Consider the following 10,963-nt stretch of genomic DNA (forward strand, 5'->3'; position numbering starts at 1 on the left):
TATCAGATTTATAGTCCCCACCCTGCAGATATATTAGAATCTGTCCTTAAATTACAGCCAAACTCAACATTACCGCCAAATATCTGACTCAATAACCATTAAAACAACTATTTTCATTCATTTCAGACGGAACTATTCAGTTGTATTATATTAAACTGAACTTCCAATTTTCACCACTGTTCTGCGCCAAGTAACATTTCCTTTGATCACGGAGCAAATCCCAATGATGAGACATTTGTTCTTTCAATCAACCCCCCCCACTCCAAGGTGTCCTGGTTTTCCCAAATAAAAATATGGTCACCCTAACTTTGTTCTTGTAATTTTACGACTTTACTCTCGAAATAGAAGAAAAAAAATTCTCTATCCTGGCCCTAATACTTCGTCGCAGTGGATAGAACCCACGCATGCTCAGGGAAAACATGCAAACTCCATGCAGAAAGACCCCGGGCTGGGAATCGAACCCAGAACCTTATTGCTGCAAGGCAGCAGTGCTACAAACGGCACTACCCTGCAGCCCAATTTTATAAATATGCTCCTCCTTCCATGAACCTGTTCAACCAACATGATTAACTTGAGCTATTCTGAGATCAGGAAAGTTTACTGTTTACTTTTGTCCAAATTCCTCAAAAAAAAAAAAGTCATATCAGGACAAAGCTTGAAAATCAGTTGAAAATATAATGACTATATTTTATCTATAAACCATTGATCACAATGGTGAAAAGGTTAACCTGTGAAAGCAAACACTGGGATGGGTTGGTAGGGTTGGTGGTCCCAGCTTGTCTTAATGGGGAGACAGAGAGAACTTGTCAATCTTTAGTTAAATTGTTTAAAAAGCTTAATATAATTACAATTTTTGATGCATCATATTTATGAAATTAAGATAATTTATATTGCAAGAAAAAAGAAAGACTTAATAAAAAGCATGAACTTTATTTAAATTAAAACAAAAAAACTGCTTAGAAATAAGAATAATTTGATGTTTTTAATTAAATGCACTGGACCATGCTACACTTGTAGCTTTATGGTTCCTATATTATTTGTATTCATGAATTCACCAAACGAACTGGACTCTAATATCTTGTTCTATGCTTTGTTTCTATGAATGGGTATTTGGAAATTAATGGTAAAATAAAAAAGGTGTTTTCCTGTTTGCAAATAGCTGAGCTAATTCCAACATTTTTTATCTAGAGAAAAAAATAAATGTATAGCTTTTATCGCTATATTAACATATTCTTAAAGGTTTCAAATATTCTTTTCAATTACTGAAGACAATCTTTGTTTTCATCTGTAAAATTACTTTTTATAATAAAAAAACGTGCAATTCCTGGCATGTCGTTTCCATCAAATATTTTATTCAGTGACCTTTGATCCAATTTTTTAACCTTTCAGTCCAAAACTCTTTTACAGTGCCTTTGGCTGACTCAGATACGATGAACGTGAAAACCATCACCAACCTCTCCCATATTTCTTCTGTATTTTACATATACTTTACTCTGTATAAATATCTAAAGGTTATTTTTCTGTGCAGTGCTTTTTGTTCTGCATCTCAAAGGAACTTGAGAATCTTTTTGTTAATCCTTTCAGTTATCCCCTTTTCTATCCTGGTGGTTAACGGTCTAATGTGATATTATTTATGTTGTTATAGATCTCCCCAAAGTTTAATGTGAGTGGAAATATCAGAAATATATTTTACTTATCTTAAAAACTTGTTCACTTGTTTACTCACACACCATTTTACCTACTAATTTTCTTTCAAATGCTGAACATTGCATCATGCTTGTTTTTATTTATGCACATACTTCCATCACCTTACTTGAACTGCAGCAACCTGGTTCTGCCTCCAGATTAGACATTAGACTTGGACAGATTTTATTTTGTCATTTTGTAAACAAAAGGATAAACACAAAGAAATTTTATCTCTAGACTATTTCATTTTTTAAAGTGCAGGTAAGCAGCAGTGATAAAAAACATTTTGGTGAAAAACGTGATGTAAATATATGACTGTATAGTTACAGTTTCAAATTTTCAGTTTTTATTTTTAATAACCCATTTTACATAACATTCAGCAGTCTAATGGCAGTGGGGAAGAAACTGTTTTCGAATTTGCTGGACCTGCACCTGATGCTGTGAAGCCTCTTCCCAGAGGGCAGCAGGGAGAACAGTCCATGGTGGGGGGGTGAGGGGTCATTGATGATGTTACGGGCTTGGGACACGCAGCGTTGCAATTAAGTGTCTTTAATGCAGGGAAGAGGAGATCCAATGATCCTCTCTTCTGTTCTTTCCACTCTCCTCACCTTCTTCCAGTCTGAGGCGCTGCAGCCTCCACACCACACAGTGAGACAGCTGGTCAGAACGCTCTCTATGGTGCTTCTGTAGAAGGTGGTGAGGATGGGTGGGGGCAGGTGGGCTCTCCTCATCCTCTGCAAGAAGTACATGCGCTTCTGTGCCCTTTTGACCAGTGAGGTGATGTTTGTGATTTGCACCCCCAGGAATTTGGTGCTGTTGACCACCTCTACAGCTGAGCTGTTGATGAGCAGTGGAGCGTGGTTAGGATGGTTCTTCCTGAAGTCCAAGATGATCTTCTTCATCTTCTCATTGTTCAGGATCAGGCTGTTATCTTTCCACCAGTCCACCAGCTGCTCTACCTCCTCTCTGTAGTCCAGGTCGTTGTCGTCTCTGATAATGCCCACCACTGTGGTGTCGTCAGCAAACTTCACAATGTGATTGGTGGTGAACCTGGGGACGCAGTCATGTGTCATCAGGGTGAACAGCAGAGGGCTCAGGATGCAGCCCTGAGGGAAACCTGTGCTTAGGATGATGACATCAGAGGTGTTCTGTCCGACCCTGACTGACTGAGGTCTGCTGGTGAGGAAGTCTAGCAGCCAATAGCAGAGGAGTGTATTGCAGTCCAGCTGTTTCAGTTTCCCCATCAGATGCTGTGGGATGATGGTGTTGAAAGCTGAACTGAAGTCCAGGAACAGCATCCGCATGTGGGAGTTCTTCTCCTCCACGTGGTATAAGTTTGCACATGCTGTTCTCAGTGCCTCTTTATCACCAGACTTGAAAGCTATGTTCTGTGCTTTTAGCAAATTGAGAAAGTTCCCATTCATCCAGGGTCATTGGTTGGCCCGGGTGGTGATGTTCCTTTTGATGCTGACGTCCTCTATGTATTTGTTGATGTAGGGTGACACAGTTATGGCATACTCATCAATATTTAATAAGTTGTCATATGTTGCTGCAGCCTTGAAGATGTTCCAGTCAGAGATTATCCATTTTGTTTTCCAGCGAGAGGACGTTGGAGAGGAAGATTGATGGAAGCGGCGGTCTGTGGGGATTTCCCCTTAGCTTCGCAGTTAGCTCACCTCTGCAGCCTCGCTTTCTCCATCTCGTGCATCTCTTCCTCCGACTGTTATGTTCCGCTGTTGTTTTGTGTACATCCATCCGTAGCACCGTGCAGCTTTTTAAACAGACAAAAATGTCTTTATGTAAAACATTTTGTGACTGTAACTCCAGCAGGAGTTGTCTATCGTAGAAGCGGGTTTGATGTCTAGTTTGTATCGTTTTAAGCGGCATATTTCGTGAAATTGTTGAGAGTTGTTCTTGGTCGCTGCCTTGGAGCGCCGCTATTTAGATTATGATATCTGACAGCTGAAAAAAGGACATGTATTGCTTAGAAAGGCAGATTGGCAACCAAAGCCATGATGTTGGAATGACTGGACTGTAATGTAATTGAACTGACAATACAGAGGCTTATAAAAGTAGAGCCAAAGAGCAAACATCAGCACTGTATCCTTTTCTCTCCTCCTCTGGCTGATGACTGAACCACTGCCAGCCCAACGATCAAAGACATTCCTCACTTATGCAAAGGCTGAGTTACTTGTGACCTTAAGCCTGGATGACTAAATGAGGAGGTGGAAAACGGTCCAAACATAATGATTCATCTGTGACATTACCAACCCAACTCGGCCAGATTTACTGTCTGAAAGAAAGTAGAGGAGCTCAGTCAGGCAGAACTACCCCCTAACTAACAGCACTGACAGAATATGAGCATCAAGATGTTAGAGACCAAAATACTCTCTATATGCTTCATCAAACTCAGTTTTTGAATTGTTCAACCTGACAGGAATTTGAAATGAATTGGTTTGCAAAGTCTTGCAATGAGAAGCTCATATAAACAGTAGATAAGGACATTTTTTTTCATCCTCTCCCCAGACTTTCCCTTTAGTAAGGTTTCAGACTCTAGAGCAATTAATTAATTTTATCTCAGCGTTGAGGTTTTGCTTCACAAACGTTATGGGTCCTTCGTGTTGCTTAAAATGCAATCTGCATCTTTTCCCCCTGGCCTTAACTGCCCCCACAGTGCAAAGCAAAATTAAGTGGCAAACTGTCATTTGCAGGATGTTGCAATGGATGGCTTCGCAGTTGTCATGTGTTGCATTTTTTATGATAATTTGCTATTTAATTTGTATGAGTTTCTCTCCACTGACATTTTCAATCAGAGCTGTAGAAAAATGCTCCACTAAGCAACATGAGTGTCTTCTACTGACTTATTGTTTTTCTCTTTTTCTCTTTTGGCCTTTAACTAGTCCTGCAGTTTTCAACCAATTTAAGCAATTTTGGAATCAAAACCTTCATCTTCTTCTGAAGGGTTTTACTACATCTTTATTTTAAAGATATTTTTTGTAGTTTTTGCGATATTCAGCTTTTTCTGCGTTTTTTTGTCCCATTTAAAATGTATGCATAATTCTCAGATTTCAGCAAAATTCAGCTAAACCTTCATCATCTTTGACCTTTAACTACTTCAGCATACTTTCAGCTAGAGACACCATTCAACTTTTAAAATGTTCATCCAAGATCCAGCTATTCAGATTTACCTCAGCTTTTTGATATTTTTTGTGGTTTTTATAAAATTGGGATTCAAACTTTACACAATTTTTTTCAGGTTTTCAATTTTATAATGCAAGTCTATGGGCTTATACAATTTAAATCAATTATACATCAAAATGTAGGAATTTTTGTCAGGATTGTGGAAATGTTACCCTCATGGTGTGGGGTTTACATTTTTTTTTTTCCAGTTTGGTCCAGACCACCAAGAATTCCACATTCCCCAAGTAGAAATCCAACGAGAGACTTTCTAAAAATCCCAGACAAAAATGCTGGTCAGGCCAGTAAAACCTTAACAATGACTCTCTACTAAAATTTGGGAGTTTTTCAATGAACTGATTTGAATTTCCCAATCTTGCAAGCTAAGGGTTAACCTTCCCCCACATGTGGCACTCCTGACTGCTGTTCAGCAGGTATGAAAAACCAGTCTTCTTCCCCAAAGGCTATATTTACTGACAGTGACAAAGTTACTTATTTCCACTGCCATCTGTAAAGGAAAGTTCTGTGTTTACACTTTGAAAGTTTCTCTCCCCGATTCTTTCCTGAGAAGAGATCACTTGATGCAAACTGTTTAAATAACACTTCTTAATGATATATGTATTAAATAACCAGGAGAAATGACAACAGATTTTGAAATAAATTGTAATATTACTTAGAGAATTTGCTTATGGTTACAGATGGTAGCTGTTTACAAACCGGGCTCGCTTCTCCATGAAGTCGACCCTGAATCCCATTCTATGCAACTCCACTCTGTCACATCCTCACATCATTAGATCATACACATTTGAAAATGAGCAGACATCCATGGCTCCAGCCTTTTCAAAATATTACAGCGTTTTTATAAATCATTGACACCGCTCTCATTCCGTTCCCAAATCTTTGCCACATACATAATGAAGATGACTTTTTATCCTGAAAGTGCTTTATCTTACTACTTGTGAAGACATTAGTTTAGACACGTAACAGGCAGGTATTATTAACGTTTAACAGACTCACACAGCCTCTATGAAATAATCCAAACACATTGTAGTTCTACTACTAAGGATTACAAATAACACAAGAGAAAAAAACACACAAATTATTAAACACATTTGTTCTAAATTAATCGTAGGCAGAGGTCCAAACAGCTTATTGTGCTGACTCTGCCTAGAGGCTTTACATGAATGACACACAGTTAAAGATAACTTCACATATCTTTAGCTCACAGCAATAGATGGAGCTGTCCTAGTTTTGTAAAACTCCGAACAAACCATTCTTCGATTTTAAACATTTCAGTGGTGTTGAAAGACATATTATTGTACAGAAATATTCAAACCCTTTGAACTTTCCCACATCATGGCATTTTACAACAATAAAATCTTGTTTATTTTAAAGGGATTTAATGGCTGCTCCAAAACTTTTTTTTTTTTTTTACTTTGTTTATTGAACATTTTGAACATAAGACAGACATTGTTGGGACAAATTCAAAGTGTCAATACAATCTCAATGTCACAGTTCTGTCAACCCCCAATCCACCCTGACCGCCCACCCCACCCACAGGCCAAAACATAAATAAATAAACAAATAAACAAATGAATAAAAAACAAAATAATAAATTAATTAATAAAAATAAAAAAATCAAATCAATAAGGGTAGACATGAATGTAAATGTAGATAGATAAGTAGAGATCATGTTAGACATTCTCTAATCAGGGGTCAAGAAGATTCAAAGAGTCAAAATATCTAAGAAAAGGGTCCCGTGTAGCCTGAAATAACTTGATGGAGCCTCTAAGAGAGAATCTCAATTTCTCTACTTTGAGGTTGTAAAGCACCTCTCGAATCCAGGGGGGTTGAGAATCTTTCCAGTTAAGTAAGATCAACCTACGAGCTAGAAGCGTGGTAAATGCTATAGCCCACTTCATTCCTTTAGGCAAGTTAGAAGTAGAGGGGATGCCAAAGATTGCAGACATTGGATTAGGGATAACCAGAGAACCATATGCTTCAGACAGTGATTTAAAAATCCCTGTCCAGAATAGATTCAACTCGGCTACTCCAAAACATGACTCCTAAAGTTGTAGGGAAGCTGTCACAGTCTTGGTTTTGTTATGTTTATTTAGAGTATTCAGTCTTACTTTGCTCCTTGTTTTAATGTCTAATTATTTTGTTGTTTTCTTGTTAGTTCCTGTCCTCCAGGTTTTCCATTTGTTGTCCTCTGCTGCCCTCTTGTGTCCTCTATCCCTAGCTCTGTTTTCTGCTCTGTCCTCCCTTGCTGTTTTCTCTGTCCTGCCAGCACCTGTTGCCAATTTCCTCGTCAGCTCTCTCTTTGTCTCTGTCCCCTTTAAAAACCCTCCCTCTTCAGTTCATGTTTGCTGGATCCTCGTCTTACATCTCATCAAACCTCTGGTCAGTTCTCTGTCGTCCTTCCTTGTCTCTTCCTGGTTCTTAGTTTTGGTTTTTCCCTGATGTCTCCTAGATTCTGGTTCTTAAGATATTTTTGTTGGATTTTTTGACTCCTGTCTTGTGAGATATTTTTGTTGGATTTTTGACTCCTGCCTCTGAGCCTGTTTACCTCCTGCCTTAGAACCTGAAAACCCATTAAAACACTTAAATTCATCTCAACCAACTCGTCTCTGCATTTGGGTCCTCTACCAACACCACCAAATCGTGACAGAAGCAGCTGTTCCAACGGTTGCAGTCCCGAATTCTCCCGAGTGGTGCCCGACTTTATACGAGTGAATAAAATAAATGTGATTGGTCGTTTATCAAGAGGGCGAGATTGTTGTGGCGGAAGGTTTGTAAGCAAGTTTTGCTACAAAATTGGTGACTCAACAACGACACTGTTAAGGAACGCTATAGACAGTGGAAACATGCAAGAGGATTAGAGTTTAGTGTCGGAGGTCATGGATGAGTCTCCTCCGTCATACATTTTTTATTTAGAGGAGGAAAGCGGGGATGAAGATGTTGTGGAAGAGGACGCCAGGGCAGCAGAAGCTTGGTTTGGTGTAGAAGGCTTACAGCCATACATGTTTGAGCCCTTGCCTCGCAACGCTGCCAGTTCTGTTAGCTCTACGCCTGCTGAAGACACAGACGTCCATCCCCGTGAACACTGGGACGGAACTCAATGGGAAAGGAAATTATTCTGATTTCAACCGTTGCATATATTAGCTGCAACATATGAATCAAGATGCTATGACCGAAAAAATTTGATTGACAGATGACCGTTGATATATGATTGGCCAAAGTTAGATGTACAAGTTGACAAATAACTAACTGGCCTGCATAAAATACCTAAAAAAACCCACAGATTTTAATACAGGATTTTTTTTTAAATAGAAATTTTCAAAATTTTGGGACAATATTGTCTGATAAAGAGTACATTTATATACATGTTTGCGCCAGAATGATTGTTGCAACATTTTTTGTGTTTAGATCTTTTGTGCAGAACATTAAAGGTCATTACCTCAGCTCATGGTCATCCCATTTCCCCAGGACACTCCACAGTGATTTCATCTGACCTCTGTGTGACACACATCATTCTCTTCTGTTTGTGAGTGTATATTGACTTTGCAGCTGAAGAGTAACTCTGCAGCAAATCATATCCTGCTTGACAGAATCCAGCATTTCACGTTCTGTGTACTCTACAGAGGAGGAGCTGATCCATGTGGGCTGGAACGTTTGACAACTGAAGAAGAGGATGGAATTCTACTGGGAATACATTTTTACACAAACTGTTTGTTTCTGTAAATTAAATTAAAAAAGATTTGTCTATGAAGTATGAAAGTTTGCATCGTCCTTGGAAAGGACGTCTAACATCTGCATAAACCAACAGCCAGCGACATTTGGCTGCTCCCAGCATGTGAAAGAGAGGTCAATGACACATAAAATTCACATTAGTTCTATTTTTGTTTTTTGTTTTTTGGATATAACCCACCATACACTGATTCAATCAAGAGACTATTTCACATGATCATCTGCAGGTTTTAATTAAAGCCCTCATCATATGAGAGTCAAATTCACAAAATGTAAAAAAGGAAATTTCCTTCATGCTTTTCTTCTTCCTCTCATTTGTCAGAGCAAACAGTGATGGATAAACTGGAGCTGCCGGAGGTCTCTGTAGAGTCAAACCAAATTAGGGGCAGCATACATCGCTACTATTTGATCTAAAATCTCTCTACGCAGCATTCTGTGGGGGACTTAACATGATATCCTTTATTATATCATTAAAGTGATTATCATAAAGAGAAAAAAGACGTTTAATAAAGGCTCAGTGTCCTTTAGGTTTTATTCCTGTTAACAGCCTTTCTCAGTGTCAGCCTGCATAATCCTCTTCTCTTGCAGTCCCTTCATATTTCTACATTTCTGGATCTGGATTTATTTCTTGCATCTTTCTTTTACTTTGTTTTAACACACAACAAAAGATAAGAAAGAATGAGTTTTTTTTACATTGTGGCCTCAAATGTGAACACTAGAAAAAAATTGATCTCTAAATAATTAATTTTTTCTTAAAATAAATGCATTCGTTCTTGAATTTAGGAGGCAAGTGAGACACTGCCAATGGAACAAGACAATTTACAAATTTAAAATGAGAAAAACAATAATTGCATTGTTATTTAAAGTGCATATTATCTAATTACATTATTCAAAGACTTACAATACTAATTCCATTGAAAAAAATCCTTTTTAGACTTAGACAGATTTATTTTCTCATTTTGTATACACAAGTGTATACAAAAGGAAATTTCATTTAAAACACCTCTAGACAATTTCATCTTTTTGAAGTGCAACCTTGAAAACAGTAATAAATACATAAAAAAATTTATAAAAAGTAATATAAACACATGACTATGTTCCGCTGGATTCCATAACATAAGCCTCTTCCCAGAGGGCAGCAGAGAGAACAGTCCACGGTGGGGGTGTGAGGGGTCATTGATGATGTTACGGGCTCGGGACACGCAGCGCTGGGATGAAATGTCTTCAATGAAGGGAAGAGGAGCCCCCATGATCCTCTCTGTTGTTCTCACCACTCTCCTCACCTTCGTCCAGTCTGAGGCGCTGCAGCCTCCACACCACACAGTGAGACAGCTGGTCAGAACGCTCTCTATGGTGCTTCTGTAGAAGGTGGTGAGGATGGGTGGAGGCAGGTGAGCTCTCTTCATCCTCCGCAAGAAGTACATGCGCTTCTGTGCCCTTTTGACCAATGAAGTGATGTTTACAGTCCAGGTGAGGTTGTCTGTGATGTGCACCCCCAGGAATTTGGTGCTGTTGACCACCTCTACAGCTGAGCTGTTGATGACCAGTGGAGCGTGGTTAGGGTGGTTCTTCCTGAAGTCCAAGATGATCTTCTTCGTCTTCTCATTGTTCAGGATCAGGCCGTTATCTTTGCACCAGTCCACCAGCTGCTCCACCTCCTCTCTGTAGTCCAGGTTGTTTTTCATCTCTTATGAGGCCCACCACCGTGGGGTCGTCTGCAAACTTCACAATGTGATTGGTGGTGAACCTGGGGACGCAGTCGTGTTTCATCAGGGTGAACAGCAGGGGGCTCAGGACGCAGCCCTGAGGGGAGCCTGTGCTTAGACTGATGACATCAGAGGTGTTCTGTCCAAACCGGGCTGACTGAGGTCTGTTGGTGAGGAAGTCTGGCAGCCAATAGCAGAGGGGTGTATTGAAGCCCAGCTGTTCCAGTTTGCCCATCAGATTCTGTGGGATGATGGTGTTGAAAGCTGAACTGAAGTCCAGGAACAGCATCCGCACGTGGGTGTTCTTCTCCTCCAGGTGTGCCAGGATCAGGTGGAGAGCAGCAGAGATGGCGTCCTCAGTTGAGCGGTTTCGTGGGTAGGCAAACTGGAACGGGTCGAATGTTGGCGGCAGACTGGAGACGATGTGTTCTTTAACCAGCCTTTCAAGCACTTCATCATGACTGGAGTCAGTGCGACAGGCCTATCATTTAGTGAGCCTCAGTGACCTGAGGCTTCTTTGGAACCGGAATGATGGTGGAAGACTTGAAGCATGCTGGCACCACGGATCGGTTCAGCGAGGTGTTAAAGATGTCTGTGAGGACATCAGCCAGCTGATCTGCACAATCCTTATACACCCGCCCAGT

This window comes from Cyprinodon variegatus, unplaced genomic scaffold (genome assembly GCF_000732505.1).
Source record: "Cyprinodon variegatus isolate N-32 unplaced genomic scaffold, C_variegatus-1.0 Scaffold803, whole genome shotgun sequence".
Taxonomy (NCBI): Eukaryota; Metazoa; Chordata; class Actinopteri; order Cyprinodontiformes; family Cyprinodontidae; genus Cyprinodon; species Cyprinodon variegatus.